The following is a 6062-nucleotide window of genomic DNA, read 5'->3' on the forward strand; positions in this document are numbered from 1 at the left end:
CACACACACACACACACATATATATATCTGAACTAAATTTTTCAATAAATGAACATATTTTTTAACTTCATATATATTTAAAATTAAAAATAAATTATATATGTACCTGGGTCTTTGGAGGTGGAGGATGATCAACAGACTCCATCGTATCATCTATTGATGCACCTGAGCCTAAAACTCCATGTCCAACTCTTAGTAAATCTGAGTGAAGTGGACTGTGTATCTGGTTAGGTAATGGTGTAGAATCAGTGCTGCCAAGTCCGAACAACAGGTCCATGTACGATGAAATACCCAAGCTTGAACTAGTATCAATCTCAGACAGGCCTCGTAACTGCTCACCAAAATCATCAAGACCCTCAACTATGATATGGACATCTCCAACTCGTATGCTTGAGTCATCTATAGAGTGTCGTGAGCCTGGTGCCAAATGTTGTGAGCTACGCACAGGTGTATAATCTGTCACTGGTGTGGAGGCCTGTGTTTGTGGAAATCTGTCGGGGCTCTGATGCTGTCCAACAACATCCATCACCGAGTGTACTGGAATCCTCTATGTATCGAAAATATAGCTAATCAAGTGCAACATATCCTCCAAAAAATAATGTGCCATATCCACATGTGTCTGCTATCCTGAAAGACCACGAATATCGCCTAGCAGTGGTAGCCCAACAACTCTATATGCATCATCAGAGGAGGCACCTAAAGTGCTACTAGATGCCTGTGAAGATGGTCGACCAAGTGGACGAGGACATTGACTATGAAGATAACGACCAATAGAATTTGACGTGATACTAGCCGCCACAGATGCAATCTACCCAATAGTGTCAATTGCTTCCCTCTAGGAAGCAATGACGACTCTATCTGCAATAGGCGCATGTGCAGGAGTCACAGGAGGCATCCTCAGTCCAACAAACTGTCTAAGATCTGTAGGTGGCAGATGATCTACACTGCGATACTGGTCACGATCTGCGATCCAACCATGCCCTTGTTCGCAATAACTAGGAATATCAAGGTAGTTGATGTTGAGACCTATATGAAACTCAGCATACAACTGCTGTGCAAAATAAAGGTGTATCTAGTCGTTATTAGGATAATGACCATGTGCAGCTAAAAATCGTGGATAGATCATGCTAGCAATAATAGGGTCTCTACATCGTGTGACTCTGTAGCCTCTCACCCTACCCTGTGTCCCCTCATACTCTGGAAAGAGCTCTCTCTAGATGACATCTTTGGGGGCTACCCTCTTGACATAATCGAAAGATGTAGTCCCTGAAAACCTTAGCTCTAAGCTCCCTAGATATGGAAGCTAATATGTCAGGAGTAAATGAATGGTGAGCTCTGAACCTAGCTGTCAAACCCTATAAACTCCTACATATCATAACACATATGTCTCTATAAAGACCATCCTCAGAGGTCAATATAGAGTGTTGCAGTCTGGCAACCTCCTGCTTTAAAAATGCAACTACAGTATTGATATCGATGCATGGAGGTGGTGTAGCAGGACCTCCAGCAGGAGCTGCAGGTGCAGCCTGACCTGGAACAGGAGTTGCACTAGGAATCAGAATATGAGCTGCACAACGAGCCCTACGTCAAGGTACATGACGAGCCCCACCAAAAGCTGTAGCACGAGCCCCACCATGAGCTGCACAAGGAGCCAAATCAGGAACTACATCAAGGGCTGCAATAGGAACCACATCAACCTGTGCCGCAGTCGGAGCTAGAGCAGGAACTACATGAGGTGGCACACCAGGAACTAAATTAGGTGTCACACTAGGAGTTGCATCAAGCTAATCGTGTGAAGCCATATCTGTAGAAATGTATAAAGAGCTAAATTGCCTACTGTACACACAATTTTTTAGTTTTAAAATAAAAAATTATACACATGTAATTGAACATAAATCACACATCATGGACCTAGATAATCTGTAACACATCCAGACCTAGATTAATTTTCATATAAGTATAAGATAACTTTAAAGTTGAGAGTTTGGTTATGGTTAGAGTTAATTTATTGTTCTAGGATTTTATTATATACTTTGGGGGCCCGTATTATTAGAGAATTCAATTAAAGGGCCCGTATTATTACTCTTAAATGATAATGTTTCAAGGTTCAAGTTTCAAGTTGGGTTACATATATATCATTTAAAACAAGTGTCATAAGTTTCATGTATGTGCATGTATCTCAAATGTAGTTTTTAACAATTTAGGATTCGGGTCAACTTGTTTTAATTTTAATGTAAGTTAGGCCTCAATTAGGTTTTGAAATAGGGTTTTAGTGTAATTAGGCTCAATTTTAGGGTAAGATTTAGGACCTTATGATCATCTATATAAAGATTCTTAAATATTGATGTGAAACCCTTAAAAATACATAGGTTGCAATTCTTTCAATACTCTCGATGTGTCAAGTATAACTTTGATATATCGAGGACTTTCATTTTTCGTACTTTATAATTGTTTTGGTTAGAACTTAGCTAATAAGGTGAAATTATTTAAACATATTGTGATCATTATAAATAATCAAAGAAAAATAAAACATAGAAATCTTACATATATAACCATTGAGACCTTTCCTCTAATATATACATTTATATTACAATTATAGAAATTAAATGAGAACTAAAGCCATTAAGGACACGTACTTGAGAAAGTTACATGGACCTCAATGTCAGAGCGAGCATAAATTCATTCTCTCATCACTCTTTGGCAGCCAGAAACTCTTGACAAAATTGAAAATGAAGAATTTGTTCCCAGAATTACGTACGAAGATTTTTCTAAATGCAAACCAGGTCTCATTTTTCTTTGTTCTCTTTTATATTATATTTAATGTAGTTTTATAAAGGTATCTTTTGAGATTGTAAGAATTTGAGCAATGTGTTTTAGAGATAGGGTGGGTTCTATTGTATGGAAGACTTATTAGGTTCAATTCTCGAGTTACTGACTTGATTCTCGGGAAGAGCGTAAAAATGCAATGCAATGTGCAGTGGGTTGCCTTGTGGGAATTGCCTAGGTTATATTATTATGGAACTTGTGTGAACAAATTTGAAATGGAAAATGTTTTAACTATGAATGACTATAATTACGACATAGGCATTTCCATATGAAAGAACTCTGGCTAACTTTTACAATCAACGGTGCATTCTAGCGAAGAGGCTTTCAATGACCATAGAATCGATTGAATCACTGTTCAACACTTAAGTCTTTGCGCTATTGGGTATTAAAATGACTAAGAGTCCCCCATCCTTGCCAATGTGGGATAAAGGCAGCAGGGCTATTCACAAAATAAAAGATGTGCCCTACAGATAGACGCCTTTCTCCGCTGATTGATCATTAAAAACCATTTAAAAACATTTTTGCACCATTGAGAAAACTGTGTCAGGAGGCCTGTTGCTTGGCTTTAAAAACTGATTCAAACATGTGATCGAGCTCCGAAACCTTGGATATATCATCTCTCTGAGACGTTCAACAGGTCTGCAAAATCTCGTCACATGACGACATCAGAGTCAAAAGATATCGACCTCCGAACATGCCCAATTAAAACGGCCTGCAGATTAAACAAGTCAGAAAACCACAAAGTGTGTTTGGTTTGAGCTTCGAAAACTGAATAAACGAGCACTTGGGATTCTAAAAACTGGGGCACTGGTACTTTGCCATGAGGAGAGTATGATTCTATGATTTGGGCTCATGACGAATCACAAGGCGCATTTGGAAAGCGTCTGAAGTTGGCAACCTGGAACTGCAGGACAGGGAACAACAACAAAATAACATTTTTGGCAAATGGAAAGGCCCGGGAAAAGTGTGAAGACGGATTCATCAAGGTCTATAAACTGGCACACTTAAAGTATTTTTAGAGTAGAATGTAGGGGAACAAACCATTTAATCCCAACAATCCTGAATCAAAAGATATAGCATCACGAACAGGGCACCTGAACAATCTGCATCTCTGATTACCCGTGAAACTCTATAAATTGCATTCGAAATCGCATTTGAAAACTGATCAAACGGATTCGTCATGACTTCAAATTTAGAGCGTAGCAAGTCTTTGACCCCTAGAAAATGATGCAAAAGAAATTTTCTCATTTGAGTGAACTAGTTAAAAGTTATTACCTGTCAAACAGGGCTACCTAGAAAAATGCATAATTTGCAGATTTACAACAAAGGTAACTAACCAACTTTGAGAGGTTCGAAACCTAGTCAAAACATGTCAAAAAAACTTGAAAATTGAAACATAGGTTCTTTGTTATGCATATTAAAAATAATCAAAGTGGCATACCATGAAACATAACCAGGTAAACGATATTCAAAGGCAAACTGGGCTTTCGACCACTGTTTGACACTTGGGCAGAAAATGCAAAATGACACACGCTCAAAATGGAACTTCACTGAATGGCTTAGAATGTCAGTTTATCATCATGAAACATATGCATAGGCTGAAAGAAAGGTGTTAGAAACATAAAACACCACATTGACTAACAAGACAACAACCGGGACACAAGCATGAAAAGCGTGTATAGGGGGCAAAACTGACTCAAAATCACGAACAGACACTCAAAACGGGAATGCAATTTTGAGTGCCAACAAGTTACGCAGACCTCAATGTCAGAGCGAGCATAAATTCATTCTCTCATCACTCTTTGGCAACCAGAAACTTTCGTAGTGAAAAAATTTCTTAGCTTGCCAAGATTTATGTTAATTTGCTATTAATTTAAAATGGTATGCCGAGTGTGGCATATGATTCATTGTTATTATACAGATTTTATTTTGCATCCGTGTATTTTATTTCTCACAATAATTTATAATTATGTATAAATTTGTATGTGTACGAAAATCTGGTAGAATATGAAGATAGTGAGGAGGAAGGAGAATTTGCCCAAAAAGATAGCCTTCAAATTTACCAAGTATTACCTCTAAGACAAATAGCTCCTGACAAAATTGAAAATGAAAAATTTTTTCCCAAAATTACGTACGGAGATTTTTCTACGAATGCAAACCAGGTCTCATTTTTCTTTGTTCTCTTTTATATTATATTTAATGCAGTTTTATAGAGGTATTTTTTTGAGATTGTAAGAATTTGAGCAATGTGTTTTAGAGATAGGGTGGGTTCCATTGTATGGAAGACTTATTACGTTCAATTCTCAAGTTGCTAACTTGATTCTCGGGAAGAGCTTAAAAATGCAGTGCAATCTGCAGTGGGTTGTCTTGTGGGAATTGCCCAGGTTCTATTATTATGAAACTTGTGTGAACAAATCTGAAATAGAAAATGTTTTAACTGTGAACGACTATAATTATAGATATAGATTATAGGATAGAAAGGTAAAGAGATGAGGAGAAATAGAGAGGATGAGAGGGAGAGATTAAAAATAGGACATACATAATTGATCTTCCATACATCTACGATTGATCCATTGCACACTAAGGTGTGATTGCTAGTTGTAATACATGAGGGAACTTAGCATATGAAGTTTATGATTTGGTTCAAGATTATGATTCAGGGTATTTATTATCATTTATAATCTTGGGTTTAGAAATTAAATTTTAAGATCAAGGTTAGGGTTTGGTTAGGTTAGGGTTAGGGTTTGGATGTACATGTATGTTATACTCATACCTAGATATGCAAACTAATCTACACTCTTATATATGTATAATTTAGGATCTCCCCTTAAGACATGTCATTGAATAATTTAGTTAATTATATACTTCTAATTATTAAGACATTAAAAATAATAATATATGTACATTTAAACATGAATATTGAAAACATATGTATGCACGTCTATATCTAACACATGAACATATTTACATGTACATTTATGAAATAAAATATACATTTTAATCTACATTCTTATGTATAATTTAGGATCTCCCCTTAAGACATGTGTCATTAAATATAATTAATTACACTTAACTTTATTAGATAAATTAAGATCAATAGTTAACATATACACAAATTATACATATAAAAATGTGAATTTATTAAAAACATGTACATACATCTACTTTTAACCATGAACAAATATACATGTACATCTATGTTCAAAATAAAAAATTATACATTCTAATCTACATTT

Source organism: Cupressus sempervirens, chromosome 3 (assembly GCF_028749045.1).
Source record: "Cupressus sempervirens isolate cs-2001-9-10 chromosome 3, ASM2874904v1, whole genome shotgun sequence".
In the NCBI taxonomy this organism is placed as follows: domain Eukaryota; kingdom Viridiplantae; phylum Streptophyta; class Pinopsida; order Cupressales; family Cupressaceae; genus Cupressus; species Cupressus sempervirens.